This window comes from Culex pipiens, chromosome 2 (genome assembly GCF_016801865.2).
Source record: "Culex pipiens pallens isolate TS chromosome 2, TS_CPP_V2, whole genome shotgun sequence".
NCBI classification, from domain to species: domain Eukaryota; kingdom Metazoa; phylum Arthropoda; class Insecta; order Diptera; family Culicidae; genus Culex; species Culex pipiens.
The window spans coordinates 151184174-151194468 of NC_068938.1; the positions used below are offsets into that span (position 1 = coordinate 151184174).

General features: G+C 34.5%; 1 protein-coding gene and 1 non-coding gene across 2 annotated transcripts in view; one reads left to right on the forward strand and one right to left on the reverse strand.

Annotated features, from left to right (window-relative positions):
* Positions 1-10295, reverse strand: part of LOC120427538 (matrix metalloproteinase-2) — a 574651-nt gene that overhangs the window by 493092 nt on the left and 71264 nt on the right. The gene's annotated exons all lie outside the window — the stretch shown is intronic.
* Positions 3533-3616, forward strand: Trnal-uaa (transfer RNA leucine (anticodon UAA)). Its single transcript has one exon. It is a non-coding gene; the product is annotated as a tRNA-Leu (tRNA).

Here is a 10295-nt window from a genome sequence, read left to right on the forward strand (position 1 = left end):
TGTGACAAACGTCCTCTAACTAAATTTCCATTGGCCATTTGTCTAACGATCAGATTGCCACTGCTTTTTTATGGAGAATGACGACTATGAACGAGGTTTTCACGGTTTTGGTTAAGAATTAAATTAAGGTGTATTGCAGGGTATGTTTTCTTGTTACCCAGCCAAATCATGATAAAATTTAATAATGTTATTCTAATAAGATTTATAAAACAAAGATTTTTTCAGCTCGCTCTCGTACAGTGCTGATAAAATCGATTTTTGCAACGAATTGCATACAATGTTTTTGAAATTCCACAAACACCTGTGAATAGAATTTATCGGTGAAACAATGAGCTCGTTTGATTGCTACAATGAACTTTCAAGCTCTGTTATTTTTGGTGATGATGAAAAGGCCAAATGGCCACTAGAGATTACGAAAAGTTGTGTTATCAAAACGGAGTTGCATTACGTACTCTTTGACAATCGAGTGTTGTGCCTTCCAAACCTCACTTAGGCAAGGCTATAAAATCACTCAGAATCAAATTCTGAACAAATGTCTGTGGGGATGTGTGTAGACATGATTTTTTTTCCACAAGATTATCTCAGAACTGGCTGAACCAATTTTGGCCGGATCCGCCTTGTTCTGTTCCTTTTGGGGTCCCCTAAGACCCTATTAAATTTTATTCTGTTTAGTGAAGTAGGGGAAATTCTCGTATGTTTGGCAGGTTAAGCACTCGCTCCTAACTCCATCCAATTTACTGATTTTCACTATTTAAACAATTAATTTTGCAAAACTTTTGATAGAAACTTGCTTGCTCACTTCTCATTGAGCTATTTATCACTCGATTTCAGTTGAAAACGCTTTTAATTAGCTTTAATTGTATGTCAAAGTTCTGACCTGCCATCATTAGAGGCACGCTGGAATTAGATGCCGTTCCCCTACTTTTAAAGTTTTGTCATGAAATTTTTTTTTGTAGCTACTGAAAAGGGTGATTTTTGCTTAACCTCAAAAGCCGGGTCTTTTTGGCTACGCGCGAGATTCGCGCAGCATGCATATCGCACGGTTGCAGTGTCTGCGCGTCTTCTGGAAAAAGTCTGTATTAATTATGTTGCTGAATACAGCATTTTGTCTCCACAATGATTAACACGAACTTTTTACTGAAATATACAACTCATGAGACATTGTTTACTAGAACTAGGGGACAGCATGCAATTCCATCGTGCACCTTATGTTGGCATATCAGCAATTATAAATTCAATTACAGCCCCCTTTCTCCTTTATTTTGGAGAGTTGATTAAAAACGAAATGAAAATTGCTGTTTTGGCAAAAAACAATAATTATAAAAAAAATTAAATGAAAAAAAGCTAAATAAAAAAATAAAAAAAACTCTTAAATTAATTTGTAAATACAACATGAACGTGAGGAAGGCACCAACCACCTTTAAGGTGGATTAAGTAAGGTTTATTTTCAATTTGCCACCACTGACGAATGTGAGGAGGGCGGTTGCAAATCCAAAGACCTCCCTCACCCCCTTCCGCTAGTAACGCCCAGGGCTTAAGTGACAGCCATAATCACATCGGCGAGATCTTGTTACACAAAACATGCCACGCAAACGACTTTATTATGCTTGTATTTTTCTCGCTACTTTGTGCGAGTTGTAAGAATAACATCGATGTGAAATGTGTTGTTTGTGTGTGTGTGTGGAAGGATGCGCTGGAGGGTGAAAATTTCCCTTTTTTTTTCCTTCCAACTTGATGCCAATTTGCTTACATCCCACATCGACAAAATGCGACGACTGCGACAATCAAAAAGGATGCAATTCAGCAAAGACTAAGGGAGAGGAAAGATTGTGCCGAGAAAATGTCGTTGAGATGCAATAAAATTGGAAATAATAAAAATGAATGGATGTTTCAGCAGTTTTGTTTTCAGTTGGTGGGAAACACGGTTGTAACGATCATCGTTGTAATCAGCAGCAGCAGCAAGGAGCAGGGTTTGGGTCGTAAAAGTGAAGATTTGCAAATACGAAATAGTTTGAAGTTAGGTTTAAATGTAATTTCTGTAACACATTTTAAATTTGTTGCTCAAATTCCTCTCTTTTTTGCGTGTTTATAATATTGATTTCAACAACTGCCTAAATATGAATTATTTTTTTTGTTATTTTTTTCGATTCAACTCATAAAGAGGCAAATTGGGATTGCAAAGAGTTCAAGAAAATAACTAAAAACGTTCAGATTACAGAAAAATGTTGAATGAACACTTAAATCATGTGTTGTACCAATTTGGCTCGTTGGAAAGGACTTTTGGTTAACTATCCAACGATGGGTCGAATGATAGATCCGGACACCTTTTTCATCAAGATATTTGAGATCCGGCCAAAAAAAGCGTATAAATAACACTTAAGTGCTCATAACTTTTGATGGGGTTGTCAGATCTTCAATCTTTTGAGGGCGTTGGAAAGGTCTCTCAAATACCTTTCTAACAATATATAGCATGACAGGTTTTCTTACAAAAACCACCCTTTTTACAATCTTCTGAAGTTTAGCTAAAATCGTTTTTTTAGCATAACTTTTGAAGTACTTTTCTGTACTTCATAATATTAACTAGGGTCTTGTGGGACCCCAAGACGAATCGAATGAGATCAAAACGGTCCAAATCGGTCCAGCCAGTCCGGAGATAATCGTGTGCATATTTTTTCGGTGCACGGACTCACATCCAGACACACGCACAGACATTTGCTCATAATTTGATTCTGAGTCGATAGATATACGTGAAGGTGGGTCTACGAGGTAGAATTAAGAAGTTCTTTTTTCGAGTGATTTTATAGCCTTTCCTCATTGAGGTGAGGAAGGCAAAAATCTCATAAATCTTTCCATGAGTGAATTTAAATTTTTTATACAATAATTCAATAAGTCACTGTCATAATTCTACTTCTTCACGTCACTTCTCACATAACTACGTGATTCCAATGCCAATAGTTTTGTGCAAATATTTGCATCTGTAATCCAACCATACTGCAGTAACGGAGAGCACAACCAACTCCAAATAAGTCAAACTTTAATGAGCTGTGCGGTCCCCCCTCCCACCCATTACAGCGCTCAAATGGAGCATGGCGCCAAAGTCGATCCAACCCAAGCCGGAATGCAAACTACTTCCGGAACATGGTACATGACTCTCGGCGGATCATGTCGCAAGTCGGGTATGACTTCCGGCCTCGGGAAACTTGTTGACGATGATGGGTGCAAACGCGTCAAACTTTTCTCATTTGTGCGTGCTTCTTGGTCGATTGGAATTGTTTGTCTCCGCTTGAAAGCAGTGATTTGAATAGTAACAAGACTTTGAACACTGCATCGTTTGTTGTTGGGCTGAATTTGATTAGAATAAATTCGCAGTTGAGTGCGTTACATGCCAAAAGTTTAACCATTCAACTCTTCAACCAAAGTGCCGCTGCAACAAAACAACCCCAAACTCCCCCTCAAAAGGGGAGAATTTTCCACCGGAAATGAGCCCCCCCGAAACCACCGGACCACCCTCCGTCACCAGAAACGGCACCTGGTCAGAATGGCCGAGCGGTCTAAGGCGCCAGATTTAAGCTCTGGTTCCCGTAAGGGAGCGTGGGTTCGAACCCCACTTCTGACACATTCTGTAACTTTTTTGCTGCTGCCCGGCTGTTTGGTGTGGTGGTGAAGTGATTATTTTTCTCTGTTTTGTTTTGATCGCTTGTTTTATTATTACTTTATGGTGGTATTTGTGACCACTGGTGAACTTGGAGTTCATCAAGTGGTACAAATGTGTGCGTGATAAAGTGGTTTGTTTACGTTTTTCATCGCGTAGCAAATTATTAAGTGGAAGTTTTGTTGTTTTTACGCTGTTGCATTGGTGAGCATGTGTTGTGGACTGGAAATGAATTTGATATTAAAATTGATTTGTGTGTGAGAGGAAGAGGTCGGAATACATTCAAATGGCTGGGGAAAAACTGTTGAAGCATTTCTCAGACACAGTGAAGGCATGGTGTGCTGCATGCGGAACGACTAGACTGGGATTAGACAGCTCAGCAAAAGTTGAAAGTCTAAAATTAACATTAACCTCTAAGATTTTTTTTTATTTCATTTAAATGGCAATTAGGCCAATTTTGAACATCTTTTTCAAAATGCATTTAAAAGAATCATAAATTATGGATGCTAATGACTTATTTTACAATTCTGGAGTTTTTTTTGAAAAGGTCCAATAAACCAAATTTTCAGTTTTTGCTTTTTGGGTGATTTTAAACACCCCTGACTCAAGGCGGTTTCAAAAACACCCATAAAGCAAAAACTTAAAATTTGGTTTATTGGACCTTTTCAATAAAAACTCCAGAATTGCAGAATCTAATAACGTCATGATTCGATTTCCCGGACGCTTCGAAACCCGGAAACTTCAACTTGTTTTATCAATTATTTGGATATAAGTTCGCATTATGAATGTTAAAACTGTGTTATTTGATGAATTCTAACATCAACTTTCATTTAAAATTTGTTTGAACGCTGTAGTTAATGCCAAAACAATTAAATAAAATAAAATTACAAGTTTACCAAAAATGCGAAACATTTCAACGGAAATATTTCATAGCCGAAGCGCCGGGAAGGCAAAGCAGAAATTTATGTTTTTGATTTTCTTAAATCCTAGCCATTTCTTATATAAATTATCGATTGTTTTGATGTTAACAGCTTATTTGAGACCTAAAGAATGCCATTCACTAACATTTCAGTCCAAATTTGTGCGATTCGTTAGCTAAATCGAGTGTCCCGAATTCGAAGCAAAAGTGTCCGGAATAGCATTTAACAAAGTCCGGGATTCGAAGCACAACAAGTCATTTTAATTTTTTTTCTGATGAAAAATTGTTAGAAAAGACATATTTTGCATGCATTCTCTTAAAACTTCCTGTTTATACTAAATCCTGATGATATTTCTGCATTTCCAACTTATTGCATGATTTTTGCAAGCTATAACAAAAATAATATGGTACAAAGTGTCCGGATTTTGAATCATGACGTTATGCATCTAAAAAAATCTGCTTATTCAGGTTATAAATGAAAAAAAAATCTTGATATTCAGAAAATTGTTTATAAAAAATCACTAAACAATTTAAATGACAAAAAAGTACGGAAAGTACCGTTACAAAAACTTGGAATAAAATTAAAACCAGCCTAATCAATACACTGCAAAAAATTGTGTAAATTTGGAAGGTGTAATTTTAAAAGGTTGAATATTACCTCTTTAATGATGTAGTTGTACCTCAATTTAGACTGAAAAAGCGACATTGCACCAGAATAGCGATAAAATTACACATTTTCAGAGGTAAAATAACACATTTTTTCTGACATAAAAGATGTACTCCTTTTTAGATGAAATTTTACCATGATATTTTTCTATGTAGCAAACTAGATTTTAAATGCCCAATTGACAATCTTTCTTGAAATTTGTAACAAGTGTTTCAAATTTTACAAATAAAATAAAAAAATAAAAAAAAAATAAATATTTGAAATTACAGGCCACGGTTTCAACATTTGAATGAAAAAAGAGTTTCAAAATGCATTACACACACAGAAAAAACGTTACTTAATCCACCGGAAGGTGGTTGCTGCCTTCCTCCTAAAAGCCTTGCAACCACACACTACGAAAGCTTTGGCTAACGCTTACTTAGTAAAGACACTATACATCTGAGTGCTGCCATCTAGGTATGATAAATTTAATGAACCATTTGAAAGCACTGCAGTGTTTGTGTGCGTGCACTGAGCGTAAAGTTCCGACAGCTATCCGCCGGAGCTTTCAAATTATGTAAATAATGACCCTTTTTAGTATCAACCAAAACAGTTTTTCGAACATATCTTTTAAAGTACTGCACCAAGCCGGATGAAATTTAAAAAAGACTTAAAGAACCTGAAGGCAAATCCAAAAACATAGATCCGGACAAAATCGGTCGAGCCAGTTCCGAGAAAAGTGAGTGAGAAAAAAAATTCTACGTCCATCCACACGCACAGACATTTGCTCAGAATTTGATTCTGAGTCGATATGTATACGTAAAGGTATATCTGGGAGGCTTATTTAAAAAGTTCAATTTTTGAGTGATTTTATAGCCTTGCCTCAGTGAGGTGAGGAAGGCAAAAAGTCATGGTAATATTACATCTGGGAAGGGGTACATCTTTTAGGTCAGAAAAAAGGTGTTATTTTACCTATGGAAATGTGTAATTTTACCACTTTTCTGGTGTAATGTCACTTTTTCAGTCTGAATTGAGGTAAAATTACATCATAAAAGAGGTAATATTCAACATTCCAAATTTACATCCAAATTTCTGTGCATCTGTCCAGTTGTTTTGCCTTCATAAGTTTCTAAATTATCGAAGTATTGATGAATATTTTATTTTTGCTAGAAAAAAAAATGCGGTGATGTAGATTACCCTTCCATAAAAGTTCAAAATATTGTTAAACGAACTCAAACAATCTAAATATGGATAACAATGCAGAATTGGGCATTCGATATTGATTTCAGTTGATTAGACTCCTATTTTTATCGAAATTTTCAAGTTTTTTGAAAAGAATGTGTTTTTGGCCCATGACTTTGAAAAATATTTGCAACAACCTTAAGTATAATTTTTTGATGGAAATTCATTTATAATTTTATAAAACAAAACAAATACCTACGATCTACTCATTGTGAGACAAACAAAGATTTGCATGAAAAATTAAATATTTTGTTTAATTATATTTGGTTAACAATTCCTTAAAGGCATCTTCAATAAACATCTCCAAATATTTACCTTTCGTTAATGTATGTATTTTTTTTAATTGAAAATAATAGATTTTTTTTTATAAAACATAACAACATACTTTTAGAATTAAATTTAACCCTCTACAACCTAACCCCGCCTTTAGACGAGCTTCGGTTTAAAAAATCGCCAAAAATTCATTTTTCAACCAATTTTTGATCTTTAAAAGCACTGGACAGAATAAATCTTATAATTTTAGAGAATCAATGGGTTGGATGTTTACTTCTTTAGTTTTTTTTTTTTGAAAAGGTCCAATAAACCAAATTTCCAGTTTTTGCTTTTTGAGTGTTTTTGAAACCGCCTTAAGTCAGGGGTATTAAAAAACACCCAAAAAAGCAAAAACTGAAAATTTGGTTTATTGGACCTGCGAAAAAAAAACTCCAGACTCGTTTTATACGACTTTTCCAATGTTTCAAAAAATGTAATTTTTCAAGGGGTCGAGTTTGGCTTTGTTTTTTTACTAACATTTCCTATATTTTAAGTAAAAGTAGTTTGCAGTAATTATTCTAGTGTCCCAGACAATGCCCTTTTTTACAATTTAATTGATAATGGTGCCATTTAATAGCAGAAAATGTGAAAAAAAATGAAAAAGTGAATGTAAAAACATGAAAAATTAGATAGGCAAAATGTAATGATAGGAGGTGGTAGAATAGGCCAAATACTACCAAAAACAAACATAAACTAAACAAGACAAATGCAAATTAAAATACTAGAAATAAAACAAGAAATACAAAAACATAAGATTAGAGAAGTAAAGTTTTTCGTAGAACAAAAATTGTTCAAAATGATCTCCTCAACACGAGAAAAAATAAAAAAAATCGAAAAATAAAATTGGGAAGTAGAGGGTTTGCTATGCAGAATTTTAAAAATTATAATCAAGGGGTTTGTCAAAAAACTTATAACAAAAGAAATAAATTTAATTTTTTACAAAATTTCAAATGGCTTTCAAAATATCCAAACAAAAAGAATAAACAAAAGATTGCACACTTAGATTTGTATACCAAATTTGGTAAAGTTACCGCATTTTGAACTGCTGAACAGTTCAGTAAACTAAAAATTACCGAATTCGGTAAAAACTTACCGAAATTCGTTAATGCAGTTAATTATTGTTCATCGTACAAGCGAAATTCGATAAAATTTTACCGATCTAAATTCATCCGTTTTTTCAACTACCGAATTCGGTTAAAAAAATCTAATTGTGTATGTTGAATGTTTACTCAAATTCAAATTATTTTCAAACAAATCATAACATGCTAAAAATGATTATTAATGTAGGAAAATATTCATAAATTGTTTCTAGCTGAATAAGAAATATCATTAAAAATGTTAAGTTTAAAAAAAAAAATTTAACCATTGATTTTTTAGCCCATTTTGATGGAATATTTGCAACAGCATTAAAATTAATTTTAATGTTGCAAATTTCTACATCACGAAGAAAGCATAACAAAACTAAAATAATTTAAGCGTTTACGATAACTATGAATTAATTTCAGTTGTCGGTTTCAGCAAAATGAAATCTCTAACTCTAACAAAAATATTTTTTTAAAGAAAATACCAATGTTTCTGTTCAAAGTTCTGGCCAATTTTTCAGTGCAAAAAACTAGAATTTAATCTTGAAATAACTTAAACTTTTGCTCAGTAATCAAAATTGTACAATCATATTTCTCGTAATGAGAATGCAACTTAACACAATTTAGAAATCATCCACATCTCTAAAATGGTTTACCAAAGCTTCTTATAAAACATTGTCCCCACTCCCATGTGTCTCAATCTCGATAAAAGCTCCGGTGCCATTTTTCTCCTCGAAAACGATTTCACCATTAATGTAAATGGGTGACAAAGTGCATGTCCTAATCGCGATCTAATATATAATTTAAGCTGCTCAATAAATTTCCGATTAGCGAATTGGTTTTACCTCTCCCCTCCTCCTCATCACCGCACTCTTTTCTTGCAACAATTCCATTGAAATGCTATTTGCAAAGTGGAAAGTACGCCACTTACCAGTATAGTTCAATCTCATTTTTTTTGTGCAACCTCACCCCCATGAGCTAGAGCTTTCTTGGCGCCAACCCTGGAGAGTAGTGCAAATGGCCACTTCGCGATAAGAATCCCTTCTCTACAGCAGCACCACCGTCCAATTGGGTTGAATCGTCCTTCACGCTTCCATCAAGCTCAACTCAGCAAATGTCGATCAGATCGGGGCCAGCAGCTGGCCACTCTGCCAGACCTCAGCAGACGGACAGGTCCTTAATCCGACAGTTTTATCTCGCGCAAAACCGTAACAACCGTTCAAAGCGGGAGCGTGTCTGGCTTCGTGGAGTTGGTTTCGAGCGTCAATTCCGCAAATTGAACAGCTTTTGAGTTATGACGATTGACCATTATCAGAGTGGAAACTGTCAGTCAGTCGTTGCGGGCAATCGTTTAAAACCAGAAGGTTTTGAAATGTTTCTTCAATAAATAGATTTTTTTTTTTCCTAATTTAGCTTTAGTCAAGAATTTTACAATTTTTGGGAGTAAATCATTGAACGCTATTTTGCTATTACGCAATTACGCCAACACAGAGGAAAATAAATCATGGGAATTGTAACAGATTTTGTGTCAAAAAAGGGTAATATAACATCAAGAACTGGTTGAATTGTCATTTGTTTCTATCGAATTTAATTAATTTAACTATAATTTTAGGTAGAATTACTCAAAAAAGAGGTAATATTTAACCAACATTTTCGTTGGAATTTGTTGTAAGATGCATGCTTAGTATTTGATAACTTTTTTGTAAACAGCAAAAACATATCAAAAATTTCAAGATAATTTGTTGATTATCTGGGTAATTCTCCGCCAACTCACTCAGCAGTTGCCCCGACCCCTCTTCGATTTGCGTGAAACTTTATCCTTAGGGGTAACTTTTGTCCTTGATCACGAATCCGAGGTCCGTTTTTTGATATCTCGTGACGTAGGGGTGGTACGACCCCTTCAACATGCGAAAAAAGAGGTGTTTTTTAATAATTTGCAGCCTGAAACGGTGATGAGATGTAAATTTAGTGTTAAATGGATTTTTATGTAAAATTAGACGCCCGATTTGATGGCGTACTCAGAATTCCGAAAATAACGTATTTTCCATTGAGAAAGAAAAACACTAAAAAAGTGAATGAAACAAAGAGAAATTTTTGTAATTGTCTGCTCTACAACTTTGTACAACATTATTACACACTGAAAATTAACCCTGCAAAGTTAGAAAAAACACGAAATTTTAAAATGACAAATTTTGATCTAAATGAAAAAATGACCCCTCTGGGCCAATGTTGATTCGAAAAGTACATTAAATTTCCCTTAAAATGACATATTCCAATTTTTTACAGTCGAGTAACGGAAAATGGCAGAGTTTACGTCGTTTTTTTTTTCGAAATTCTGAGTACGCCATCAAATCGGGAGTCTAATTTTACATAAATGTTCTTTGACACCAAATTTCTATCTCATCACCGTTTCAGGCTGCAAATTATTTTAAAAACACCCAG